The sequence below is a fragment of the Mustela erminea genome, chromosome X (genome assembly GCF_009829155.1).
Source record: "Mustela erminea isolate mMusErm1 chromosome X, mMusErm1.Pri, whole genome shotgun sequence".
Taxonomy (NCBI): domain Eukaryota; kingdom Metazoa; phylum Chordata; class Mammalia; order Carnivora; family Mustelidae; genus Mustela; species Mustela erminea.
In genome coordinates, this window is record NC_045635.1 from 12,153,497 (window position 1) to 12,167,591 (window position 14,095).

The 14,095-nt window shown below is 41.4% G+C and overlaps 1 protein-coding gene and 1 pseudogene across 1 annotated transcript in view; one reads left to right on the forward strand and one right to left on the reverse strand.

Annotated features, from left to right (window-relative positions):
- The window catches only part of GRPR (gastrin releasing peptide receptor), a 125,438-nt gene that overhangs the window by 53,083 nt on the left and 58,260 nt on the right, over positions 1-14,095 (forward strand). The gene's annotated exons all lie outside the window — the stretch shown is intronic.
- On the reverse strand, positions 12,402-12,554 carry LOC116583728 (annotated as a pseudogene).

The following is a 14,095-nucleotide window of genomic DNA, read 5'->3' on the forward strand; positions in this document are numbered from 1 at the left end:
GCTACTGCTTTTCTTTCCAGTGCTGCTGCCAGCCTGCCCTGCAGCAGAGCTCTGATAATGTGTTCTGTGCTAGGGGCTAAAATCTAGTGTCTTCATTTACTAGATTAGAGGACATAAGGAAAAGTGAAGTCAAATTACGCCAAAGAAGCAATAATTCTTCTAATATTAATTTACTAGTCCACAGGAAAAAAAAATCCAATTTGTACATAATTGCCCCTCGCTTTAAAGGTTAATTTAAAGCTGAGCTTTCAGTAATGCAAAAGGAATCATCTCTTAGTTTATCCATTTGTTTTAGCAAACCACTGTAAGACTTAGAGTTTTAAAACAACCATTTTATTTTGATAATGATTTTATGGGTCAGGAATCCAGCAAGGGCTTAGCAGGACAACTCCATTGTACTTTGTGTGTCCAGCCAATGAGGCAGGAAGGAGTGGAGGTGGGGAAGGGGGATGTAGGAGAGAGAACCCCCTCCCAAGAGAGCTTCTTCATTCACACATCTGGTATGTGATACGTTGGGGCTCATTGGTCCCCCTTTTTATATAGTATCTTATCCTTTGGAGTTTCTCCACGTGGCTGGGGATTATCAGAGCATGACAGGCTCAGCGTGGTCATACTTCATACATGGTAGCTAGCTTTCGAGAGAGAACCAAGCTGCCAAGTGTCTTAAAGGCTTAAGTCTGGAATGGGTACAGCATCATTTCTTCTATATTCTGTTATTATGTTGGTAAAGGACTTCCAGCCCAGTGCATATCCGGGAGGGCCGGGGTGGGGGGGGCAAAATGGACTCTGTTTCTAGATGGGAGTGGTGGAAAGAATGCTTGTCCATTGTGAATTTGACGGTCATCTGTCAGGTGCTGTTTGGATATATGAGGCCTGAATCACATTTCTAAAGCCATTATGAGCCCCTGATGAAACCCTGCTGAGCTTATATTTGTTGGCTATGTAATTGCCTTATTTTGGCTTAAGATCCTTGCTGAGTTCACACAAATATTGAGCATTTTGAAAATAATAACTAATGAAAATTATATCACCTTTTATTTGATTGAAAATGCCAGTTTTTTAGTTGTACAAAACCCATATTTCCTCTTAATACATCCAAATATTCACTGGAAGAAGGCTAGAAAATAATTATTTAGTAGAAGTGTTGATTTGAGAATTAGTAGGATGAAATCTTACAAAAAGCAAAATTTAGCAAAAACCAGGTTCTTCTTGGGAGATATATATATTCGTATATATCATATATACATGTATATATATTTTTCTTTTAACTCAGGGGCACCAGGGGATGCTATGGTAAGTCTGTTTCATCTGTGAGTTATCTTAATATATACCTTAGGTCTGTAGGTAAGCCTTAGGAGTATTTGCTATCATATATGACCAAGATAAAAGTGATTGTTTAATCTTGGCATTTTTACATCTCTGGGTAAAAGCAAAGACCCCTTGAAGCTAAGGCAAGTCCACATTTATATTGGAACCTGGGAGACTTAAGGAGACCTACCATGCCTGTCTATTGTTCTGATATTTAACATTTAGAATATTATTTAATACTAAAAGCCTTTTTTCTTTTCTTTTTTAAGATTTTATGTATTTGGGGTGCCCGGGTGGCTCAGTCGGTTGGGTGTCCACCTTCAGCTCAGGTCATGGCCCGGGGTCCTGGTATTGAGCCCCATGTGGGGCTTCCTGCTCAGTTGGGAGTCTGCTTCTCCCTCTCCCTCTGCCCTTCTCCCCCCCACTCATGTTCTTTCTCTCCCATGCTCTGCTCCCTCTCTCAAATAAATAAATTTTTTTTTAAATCTTTGAGAAAAAAAAGAATTCATTTATTTAATTGACAGAGAGAGAGTCAGCACAAGCAGGGGGAGCAGCAGAGGGAGAGGGAGAAGCTGGCTCCCTGCTAAGCAGGGAGCCTGATGCAGGGCTTGATCCTAGGACCCCGGGATCATGACCTGAGCTGAAGGCAGATGCTCAACCGCTCAACTGTCTGAGCCACCCAGGGACCCCTAAAAACCTTCTCTTGTTTATGATTATTTTTTGACAATTGCAATCTCATTGTAGGCTCATTGCTCCCAGTTAGTCCTGTGATTATAACAGCATGTCTCAGTTTTCAGGATTATAGTCCACAGAGGGTAGAATGGTGTTAGAACTTTCAATACCAAATCACATGTATTTCCAGTTTGTTTTTTGTTTTGTTTATTTTTAGTCTGCAAGACCTTTAATAAATCAGTATCTATTTCTACTACAGAGGAAAAGATAAGATTTTCCCCCCTGTCTTTTCATTTTCTACCATATGTTAATTTAATGTAATGGATGCACTACCTTCAAAATGAACACATTCAACCAAGTGTAGGTTGAACCAAAGTTAATTTCATTTCCCAATTTCTTAAAAGCTTTCCCAACACACCTTGAAGCAGTTGGAAAAAAAGAGGAAGATTGAAAAATTGAGGACTGAGAATCACTGAGTTAAGGCTACCTATTAGATAAGGCAAATGTTCTATGTTAGAAAGCTTTATAGATCACTTATCTTTTCTTGAAGACAGCAAATGGACACAGGCTGCTCCTCTGATGTCAGCCAGCTAACAGGCACATCTGTATATCTTTATCAGAAATGGGCCCAAGCAACTGTTTGGCAGGACAATATGTATGTATTGATGGTGAATCAGCAGCATGGTATTGAAAAACAATTTCTTTTCTTTTTCTTTAAAGCAGAAGATGCAAATAATCCCTTAACAAAAGACAAGCAACAGGGGCGCCTGGGTGACTCAGTGGGTTAAGCCTCTGCCTTCGGCTCAGGTCGTGATCTCAGGGTCCTGGGATCAAGTCCCGCATCGGGCTCTCTGCTCAGCCAGGAGCCTGCTTCCTCCTCTCTTTCTGCCTGACCCTCTGCCTACTTGTGATCTCTGTCTGTCAAATAAATAAATAAAATATTAAAAAAAAAAAAAAAGACAAGCAACACCTTGGTGTTTATCAGTAGTAACACGAAATTTCCTGTTGGGATCCTTTGCTTATAATCAGACTAAATGCTTTCTCTTTAGAACCTTTGTGTTTTATGTGTGTTGAGGAGAAATGAGAACACTCAACAGGAAGAAACTATGCTACCCATTGAGGGAAGGGGGAAAATCTAAAGAAATTTGAAGAAGAATTGTATATATTTCTAATAGGTAACCAGTCTGAAAAATGAATCTGCCTTAATTTGTGAGTTGACACATTTCAAAACTAGAGCAACTGAAGATTTTGGCTCTAAGATATAAGACTATCACATTGAGAGATGTAGAAAAAATTTTTAACAGCAAAATACGTGTTTTAGGAGAAGAAGAATAACTTGATAAATTATTGTTAATAGTTCTGTAAACTTCAAATTTCGCTAGAGTATTTTGCTTGTTTAGTACAACAGTCAAATGTCAGATGGAAGCTAGACAAACGTCACAGAACTAAAAATAATCCGGTTTCTCTCTACCTGCTTTCTCCAGTATTCTACAACAGCTACACCTGTTAGAGCCTATTTCATTGCATGGCTGGGAAGACTGGCGTTTAGCAATGATCTGAGAAGAAAGGAATTAATGAAGAAAAGCAGAGCAGCCATTGAAAAGGAAATAAAAGATAAATAACAGCAGCAGAGCAACTATGCAGGCTGTCTGAGGACACATGCTTTTTTAAGACACAGTTAAGGGACTCACATGCGCACCCAGGTACACAAGTCATTATGTGCCATTAGGTCTGTTTCTTGATAACATGATGCTACACTGAGGCTTGCAGAAAAAGGGTCCTGGCGGGGAAAGGGCATGATCTAGCTGGTGTAGAAGGCAAAAATCTTCAGGAGGAAAAAAAAAAAAAAAATAGGAGAATCTGGTTAAGGTGGCAAAACTCAGCCTACCAGTCTCGTCTCTCTGCAGTTACTTACTGAGACTTACATGAGTCAGCGATTTTGACTGCCACTACATACTTTTGGTAGGTTACATACTAGTGGTATGTAATCCAAATAGGGATAATTCCTATTCCTGGGAAATATTGTCTTAGGTGGCTGACTGGCGATTTTTATTCAGCACGATGATTGGATCACCCACTAGGAAAATTGAATTACTTTCAGAAGATGTTCAGCACTCGTTATTGAACCCTTGTACTCACAAGCTTTTCTGTTACTGAATTTAAAGGCACACGCTATGATATGTGTCAGGGCAGCTTTGCTAGATCCAAAGCAAGTTAATTACACCTACTTCCAACACGTGCCAATTGCTACCTCTGGTGTTGGCCAACTGCCTTTGAAACCCTAAGTGTTTACTCGAAGAGGAGTTGCTAATCTAGCCTCTGGTCTATCTCTCTATTTCTTATCCCACTTTTAAACATTTCAGTGTGGCTCTAGCCGTGAAGGACTATGGTGGGCCCACCTGCACTTTCCCTCATTCAGTTCGTTTCTTAGGTACTTAATACATGCCGGCCACTTTTCTGCATGCTTTACAAATATTTGCTCTTTTAATCCTTATAAGGACCTTCAGGCGGGGTGTCTCTCTATTTCCATTTTACACGTGGGGTGACTAAAGCACAGAGAGGTTGAGTAACTTGTTCAAGGTCACACTGCTAGTAAGTCATGAAGGCAGGATTTGAACTCAGGAAGTCTCGTTCTAGAATCCGAGCCTAAACTCTGTGTCCATTCTCCTTTTCTTGTCTCTTCATTCCTTTACTCACTTTCTCACAGCCACACTTGACAGAGCCAGTCTGCCTTTCATAACGCTGTCGTTAGTTTAGTATTTTAGTTAGTTTCATCTGCATGACGGCTCTTGGCTTCTGGCCAGACTGGGAGGGTGGAGGTAAGATGGGCGCATTGCAGTGGGAGAGATGTGCACTCAAAGTGACCTTCTGGAAGAGCCACAGTCATGTGGTCATCGCAGCATGCTTTCCTTTCTAGATTTCTCTTCCATGTGGAGTCAGAGGCCTGGATCCAGATCCTCACGCCACCACTTACCAACTCTGTGACCTTGTGTTTGTTGCTTATCTCTTCAAGCCACAAACTCCTTTTCTACAAAATGGAAACAAATTGTAGTGCTTACCACATAGGGTTGTCTTGGGGATTGAAGGGGACAATGCACATAAACTGTGTACAATATGCCTGGCACATAATAATTGCTCACTAAACATAAGCTAGGATTGCGAGTATTGTGACGGCTACATCAGTGTGGGGCATGACCTGTCACAGAACACCCAAACATTGGAGAGTAGGTGTGTTTAGTTTTCAGCTTACGCCACTCTCAGGCCAAATTTTCTAGAAAAATTTGGTAGCTTATTGATAAGGAAAATGGAAGGCATGTAATGTTAGGAGAAGGAATACTCTGCCTCTATATTTTATTTTAATATTATTTTTTAAATATTTTATTTATTTGAGAGATTGAGAGCGAAAGTACAAGTGGTTTGAAGGGCAGAGGGAGAAGCAGACTCCCCGCTGAACAGGGAGCCTATGCTGGACTCCATGACCTGAGCCAAAGCAGACGCATAACCGACTAGCTGCCCAGACACCCTGCCTCTCTCTAACATGTTGACTTGGGGAGTAAGGAATAATATCTGAAATTGGCATTGCAAAATGAGTCTCAAAAGTGCCTGACACATTAGGTACTTGACAAATGTTATCTTCTACTTACGTCATAGAACCCAAACTCCTTGCTTGTCACTCCTTTTTGGTTTTCTTAGAGATTTTATTTATTTATTTGTTTGTCAGAGAGAGAGAGTGGGAGAGAGAATAAGCAGTGGGAGCTGCAGGTAGACGGGGACGGAGAAGCAGGCTCCCCGCTGAGTAAGGAGCCCCATGTGGGACTTGATCCCAGGACCCCAGGATCATGACCTGAGCCAAAGGCAGAGGCTTTAACCCACTGAGCCACCCAGGTGTCCCTCTGCTTGTCACTCTTAATTCTCACATCCCCAAACCGTGGTTCTAGTCAAGCCACAGTAACTGCATTCTTGTCCTCACTCTCTGCCTTTGGTCACCTTATTATTCCTACCTGGAACGCCCTCAACTCTTCTCTCCATGCTTCCAAGTCCTACACATACTCCAAGGGCCAGGTCAAGCATGGCCCCTCCGTGAAGTATTTCTGAGCCACACAAACCTGCTTAGGCAGTGAGGTGAATTGAGAGAAGGCACTATGTGAGCAGAAACTGAATGTACAACCTTCCACAGCCCCCAAGGTCAATTGTCCTTTCAAGAAGAACAGATGACAGGCGGTCGACAGTGAACACAGAGGAGCTTAAGGCAGGCTGACTCGAAGGTAGACCTTATCCTCCCTCTGGAGACACTCGGCTGTAGCTTTTCACTGTGTCCTTCAGTCTTTGGATTCGGTGGCAGAAAAGCGAAGGGAGGCAGCTTGGAATTAGACTGGGATTCAGTTAGTACCGAATTTGATGACGGAGTCACGGGATTGGAGTGAGTCTACCCGACACCATCTAGAATAAGTTCATTGCCAGGAGCTGGGTTCTAAGTCCACAGTCATAAACCAAAGTAGGTTCTCCCAAGAATACTTTTACTCATGGGAATCTGGAACTGGAACTGAAATTCTATGCCTATTGCTAATGAATAAAAGTACTGTAGATATAAAATAAATTTTATTTTATATATATTTATATATATCTACAATAAATATATTGTAGATATAAAATAAAATATGTTTGGAAAAATTATCTAAAACTTGGACATAAGGCAAAGGGATGACTGTGTGTCCTTGACATATGGAAGCTTCTCCCAACAGGCTCATCCCAGGATCATTTCATTCCAGAGGGAAGCAAAAAGCATACCTTTATTTGATTTGCCGTTTACTCTTGACTCGAACCTTGCCACTGAGATGTCATGTGATAACTTGAACTTTTTTTTTTCATCTGGCTGAGAGGTAAATCATTTCTGTCCAATAAAATACATAACCCCAAAGACTACATTTTTGTTGCCTGTAGGACATTCCTTTTACATCTAATTTAGTACTCTTACTCCCTCATTCCTTCTTTCGGTGCCTGTATATACGGAGTCTCTCGAATTCTCCTTCGAACCAGCTTTACTACTTTGCTGTTCTCTGATTTCATGAGATAAATAAGCCTGTGATTCGTGCTCACTTGATATTTGCAGGAGAGTCACGTTTTCCACATTTAAAATATTATACTTTGAGAAACCCTGACACTGACTTTCCTAAGTCAGAATCTTTATGGAGAAATATTGGGCCTTTGAGAAAGAATCTTAAAAATAACACTCAGTGCGAAAGTCTTTCCGACTGCTTTTAGCAAATCTGGAAGAACCAGAGGTAAATAGCAAGAACACTTCGTTGCTGATGAGAGACAGTGAGTCTAGGCAGGGCTGCCGGGAATGACCCGGACTTGGTAATCAGGAAGGGGCACGGGGGATACAATAATGCATAACAAAGATCTCCACTCGCTGATTCGCCTGCCTGCGGGCTGTTTTTTCCTCCTTAGTTTGGGTTCAGTTAATGCTAACAGTCTGTGTCAGTTTTGAATTTAAAATAAACGATTATTCGATAATTCTTCTAACTTAACAGAAACCCAGAAAAATGATTAAAATGAAAACAGTAGAGCCCTTTTGTGCTCTTTTCAGTAGAGCTTGTAATTTTTAACCACCCTCTTGATCGCTTTTATTGTTTGCCCCGCGGCCGCGGGCAGGCAGAAAGGTCCAAAACTTACTTGAGATACTACTTTCTTTTGCTCTGAGAGATTTGACAGTTTAGGGCTGTATTTTGCCTTGCAGACCCCGGGAAGAGACATTGGTGTGTCGGAGATGCGTTGGGGTTTGGGGCCTGGGAAGAGTATCACGTGGTGATGGAAAGTTCAAGCTCACTGGGTCAACTGTCGGGGTTCCGATCCCAGCCTCTCTAGTCGGCAGGCCCTTCTCCTATAAAATGGGTGTAATAACAGGACTTGTAAGACAGTGTCCCATGAGGCGCTTGGCATAGCAGGTGGCAAACAGCGAGCTTCTAGTAAGTGGCAGCTGGTCTCATGTTAGCGGGAGGGGCGTGCACCTGTGCAGAGCTTCCCCGCCTGTCCATGGCTCCCTCATCACTGGGTTACGACGACTTGAACCACCACTTCCTCTTTCTCCTCCTCACCCAGTGGCGCCACAGTCTTATAACTTGAGATTTGAATATCTATTTGCGTGTAGCCAGTGAAGTTTTTGCCACCTTATTTGAAAACAAAACAAAAAAAGAGGAAAATTGAAAAAGCAAAACATTTCATATTTCTGAAGGAGAGAGTTGATGAAGTTACATTATTTCCTAGGAGTGTATCTGTATTCTTGTTCTTCTCTCTCTCTCTCTTTTTCTTTTCTTCCCTTGTGGATGGCAGTGCTTCCCCCACCTTCCTTCCTGGCATTGTTGGACTTTCCTGGACCCTGAGGTCCAGGCAGGAGGAGGTCTCCGCTCTGCCTCCTCCCCCGCAGCAGCCGTCCGGGTACAGCTTGGTGCTGTAATGTCGCAAGAGATAGGAAGGAAAACATCCACATCAGTCACGCTTTGTGCTGTGTTCCCAAGCCCGGTTTTAAGTATGACAGCCTAATTACAAGGCTTCCTACACAAGAGACGTAGGCAACCGAGATCCGCGCCTGCTTTCCTGCCCTTGCATTGTACTGCAGTTCTTGCCTGGGGAAGTTGCAGAATGTATTTATCTGAGACTAATTTTTCAAGGATCTTGGGAAAATTTCACCCCAAATTGTCCAAAATTGTCTAAGATAATCTACTCGTAATGACGACGCTAAGGACCATAGGCGGCTTCTCTTTAGAAGAAATGTTGCTTAGGGGGAGTACTGTGCTAAGGTCAACAGCTGGGTGAGGGCGCCCAGGGCTGAGTTCACTGGAGAAGCCCTAGCCCGCCGGGGCAAAAACTAGTTAAAGCCACAAGCCCAGTATAAGCCCACAATGTGATTCAGCTGGGGAGGCCGGAAAGTGGAAAAAACTGGGCGATGATTTTGTGTTTTCTCTAGTTGAAGTTTAGCGGTCATCTACTTGGGCTGTTGTATAGAATTTTCTGGCATCAAAATGGAGGAAATTAAGGTGAAATGATCTTTAAGATCCCTTACAGTGGTAAGTTTGGATGCTGCTGTGTTTTCTTCTTTTTCTCAACACTTTTTTTTTTCCCTAAGTATAATTTACCTCTAATGAAACGCACAGATAGGAAGTATAGTGTTCGATGGGTTTTTAACAAAGATGTACCCCCGTATACCTCCTGCCCCATTCAAGACATAGAACATTTCCACATCCCATGAAGTTCTTTGTCATCCTTTACGATCAAAGTCCCCTCTCCATAGGTAACCACTGTTCTGATTTCTCTGAACACAGATCCTAGGTCTTCATAGAAATGGACCTCTGTGTTATGTACTTACTTATATCTGGCTTCTGTCATTTAACATAATGTTTTCGAGATTCATCCACGTGGTTGTGTGTATCAGTGGTTCATCCTGCTTTGTTGCTGAGTTAAAATCCATTATACACATAGACCACAAACCGTTTACTCACTCTCTTGTTGTTGGATGTTTGAGTTTTGGCTAGTATGAATAAAGCAGAATAAATATTCTTGCGAAGATTTTCAGGGGACATATGGTTTTGTTTCCTCTTGAGTAAATACCGAAGTGTGGAATTGCTTGGTCATAGGACAGGTGGATTTTAACTTTATAAGGAACTACCAAAAGTTTTCCGTATTATACTCCCACCAGCCCTATATGAGAATTCCATGTGCTCCACAGCCTGGCCAGTCTGGTTTTCTTTTCATCAGATGCATTCATTTTCCTTGAGTATGTTCCTAAGGAAACCAAAGAGATGATCCCGGTTACTAGCAACGGTTCACTTAAAAAGCTACTCTAAGTTAATAGGATTACCCAAACACAGACCACATGGATCACATGCAGAGGTGACTTTTTTTTTTTTTTTTTAAGATTTTATTTTCTTATTTGACAGAGAGAGATCACAAGTAGACAGAGAGGCAGGCAGAGAGAGAGGAGGAAGCAGGCTCCCCGCTGAGCAGAGAGCCCGATGCGGGACTTGATCCCAGGACCCTGAGATCATGACCTGAGCCGAAGGCAGTGGCCTAACCCACTGAGCCACCCAGGTGCCCCGAGAGGTGACTTTTGATTAAGGATTAACCATCCGGTGCCTTGGTGGCTCAGTCGGTTGGGTATCTGACTCCTGATCTTGCACTGGTGGGTTTGGACCCTGCTTTGGACTCCATGATGGGCCCAAAAAGATTAGCCATAAATCATCATAAAGTAACTTAAAGTTACCATGTGATTTTCAAAGAGCTATGGAGGGAAAAGCATACATGATAGTTTATCATTTCCTCATAACTCCTTAAAATGGTTAAGAAAACTCTGGTTTCTGCTGTTTTTACATTTAAAACTTTGGCAGTTTGTCATGGCAATGGGCAGACAGGAGGAAATTAGTGATTTGCTCGTTCATCAAATGTTGAAGTACTTTTGGAAAAAGAATCCTTGGCAAGCTGCTAGTTTGTGTTAGGGATTCTAAGAATAAAGATGTAGGGCTGGATGGACAAAATAAGTGAAGGGGATTAAGAGGTACAACCTTCCAGTTATAAAATAAATAAGACACAGAAATATAATGAATAATATTGTAACGATTTTGCAAAGCAACAGATGGTAACTAGGCTTATTGTGGTGACCATTTATTTCCTAATGTATGTAAATATTGAATCACTATGTTGTACACTTAGAACTAATACAATATTTTGTGTCAGTTATTCTTCAATAAAAAAGAAGGGTTGGCCAAAATATCATGGATCTAGTATGTATGAAAAATGTTCCACTGGGTGACTCTCTTATATGCTGAGTGGAGAGGTATTATGTGTAGTAGATTAATACTTTGCCATCCTTTATTAAATGTTTACTGTACACTGGGCACTGAACTAAGTATTTTAATATACTGATTCATTTATTCCTTGCAACAACTTAACATACAATAGGCAACATTAATATCCCAATATTATGGAAGAGATAACTGAAGTTCATAGAGGTTAAATAAGTTACCTAAATATACAACTATTACTCAATAGAGCTAGAATTTGAACCCAACAGTACCATGCCTCAGCTAGACTTTGGTGAAAAAGATGAACTGGAGTTCAAAAAGTACGTGCGTGTGTGTGTGTGTGTGTGTGTGTGTGGTACAGGATGACAGGATCTTTCAAACATAAAAATAAACTTTATTAGGATAAAATTCTATAGGAGAAGTGGACTGGAAATATGAGATTGAGGAGAAAAGGAAATACTGTAAAATGTCTGTATTTTAAAAAATGGATGATGGTGGGTATCAAATGGTATTAGATTCTGTTGGACACTTTATTTATTCAAAAGATTTTTTAAGGGACGCCTGGGTGGCTCAGTTGGTTAAGCAGCTGCCTTCAGCTCAGGTCATGATCCCAGCGTCCTGGGATCGAGTCCCATATCGGGCTCCCTGCTCGGCAGGGAGCCTGCTTCTCCCTCTGCCTCTGCCTGCCATTCTGTCTGCCTGTGCTCGCTCACTCTCCCTCTCTCCCTCTGATAAATAAATAAAATCTTTAAAAAAAAAAGATTTTTTTAAAAAGATTTTATTCATTTGAAAGAAAGAGAGAGCACGAGCAGGGAGGAGGGGCAGAGGGAGAGGGAGAAGCAGACTGCCGCAGAGTGGGGAGCCCGACTCCAGGCTCCATCCCAGCACCCTGGGATCAGGACCCGAGCTGAAGGCAGACCCTTAACCAACTGAGCCACCCAGGCGCCCCTTAAAGATTTTACTTTTAAGTAATCTCTACACCCAATGTGGGGCTTGAACTCACAACCCTGAGATCAAGAGTTGCACACTCTTCTAGCTGAGCCAGCCAGGTACCCCTGTTGGGTACTTTTAAATGTTCATATTTAGAATGCATTGGTAAGATTCAGATATTACAGATATTTAATTTACGATGAAAAATTTGAGATGTCAACTTAAAAATGGGTGAGGAAGTTAATTGGGTTTTTAAGCTTCTTTTAAGTGACAGGGCAGTTAAATTTTGAGCACTATGACTTGTGAAGGGCAGGGGTCATGACTGCTTAGTCACTTTTTAACCCTTGCACTCTCCACAGTGCCCAGAACATATGAAATCAAAGTCCTCAATCTGTGTTTGAACTTTCCAACCTTCCAGCCTTATCTCTTCTGCTCGGAAAATAGCATTCTGAAAGAGTCACCCAATGCCGACAAACTGAAAGAATTCTAGTGACGATAATTGTGATCATGGTTATTTTATAGCTGAGAAACCCTTCTATAGTCATCAGCTCATTATAATCCCAGATGGGGAGTGTGGCATTTCCTTACTTTTTTTTTTCCTTTTAAAAATTGAGATATAACTGGCATATAACATTATATTAGTGTCAGGAGTATAACATAATGATTCGTTATTTGTATATATTGTGAAATGATCACCATAAGTTTAGTTAATATCCATCACCACGCAGTTACCATTTGTGTGTGTGTGTGTGTGTGATAAGAATTTTTAAGATCTATTCTTTTAATTAGCAGTAATCGCACCTCAGATAAACCTCATTGGCTACGATACGACCACTGCACAAAGCTTTTTTAGCCACTTTTAAATACGCGATATAGTATTGTTAACTGTCGTCAACCATGTTGTACATGACATCATGGACTTATTTATATTATCCCTGCAAGTTTGTACCTTTTGATTCCCTTCACCCATTTTGCCCACCCGGGGTAGGTGGTTGACTCTGGCAACCACCAATCTGTTCTCTGTATCTGTGAGCTTGAGGTTTTTTTTGATTATACATATAAATGAGATCATATGTTTTTTTTTTTTCTTTCTCCTGACTCATTTCACTTAGCATTTTGCCTTCTAGTTCCATCCATGTTGTTGCAAATGGCAAGATTTCATTCTTTTAATGGCTGGATAACATTCATATCTATATCTCTATATCTCTATATCTCAGATCTTCTTTATCCATTTATCCATCAGTGGACACTTGAAGAGAAAACCGCAGGCCCAAGACAGCATCCCTTAGGCTGAGTCCCCAAATAGGGTTTAATACCTAATCTAATTGCAGTTTCAACCTGCCCCCAAAATGTAGTCATAACTGGTCAGTTAGGAATTTTCTGCTCAGCACCAGTGAGTCTGCCACATGGGCCCTCTCTATCTCCCAAAGAAACATGAAGTAGTCTGCATGATAAAACCCTCTTCTCTTGTCTCTGAGGGACAGCGACCTTGCCTAGAACAGTCCTTTTCTTTTACTAGTAACTTTCTTAGTAGTGTGCCCCCCCACCCCCTTTTAATAAAAGCCTTCCGTTTTGTACAGCTCATCGAAGCTCCCCTCTGCTTTGCTAGGTGGGATGATGTCTTATTTATGAATCATTTATTTTATTTTTTTAAAAGATTTTATTTATTCATTTGAGAGAGAGAGAGAGAGAGAGCGCATGAGAGGGAGAAGTCAAGGGAGAAGCAGACTCCCTGTGGAGCTGGGAGCCTGATACAGGACTCGATCCCAAAACTCTGGGATCATGACCTGAAGTGAAGGCAGTCGCTTAACCAACTGAGCCACCCAGGTGCCCCTTTATGAATCATTTAATAATGCCACTTAGATCTTCAAATTTATTCCATTGAATTTTTTTTTTTTTAACAACACTTAGGTTGCTTCCATGTCTTAGCTATTGTAGATAATGCTGCAGTGAACTTGGAGGTACAGATCTCTTTTCAAGTTCACGTTTTTGTTTCCTTCCGATTAAATACCTGCAAGTGGACTTGCTGGATCCTGGGGTAGTTCTGTTTACATTCCCTTTCTTTGGGTTGCAATTGGCCGTAGACTTTCATCAGGTTGAGATATTTGTCTCCAACAAGCGGCATAGGGCTGGAATGCTACAGTGTCTTGTGTAGAACTGACAATTCAGTGAAGGAAGAAAGACAGGGGAGGGAGGGAGACGAAGAGACTTTCCAGCTCAAGTATGCTTTAGTGCCAAGACTTACGGGGTTCAGCATGAGGTCATCAGTTTCTATCCATACTGGGGAAAGAGGCAATTTCTCTGTGGTTCATCCATCCATCCATTCACTCAATAAATATCTATGAATCATCTACTTTGTGCCAGATCCTGGGATAGAGAGGTAAATA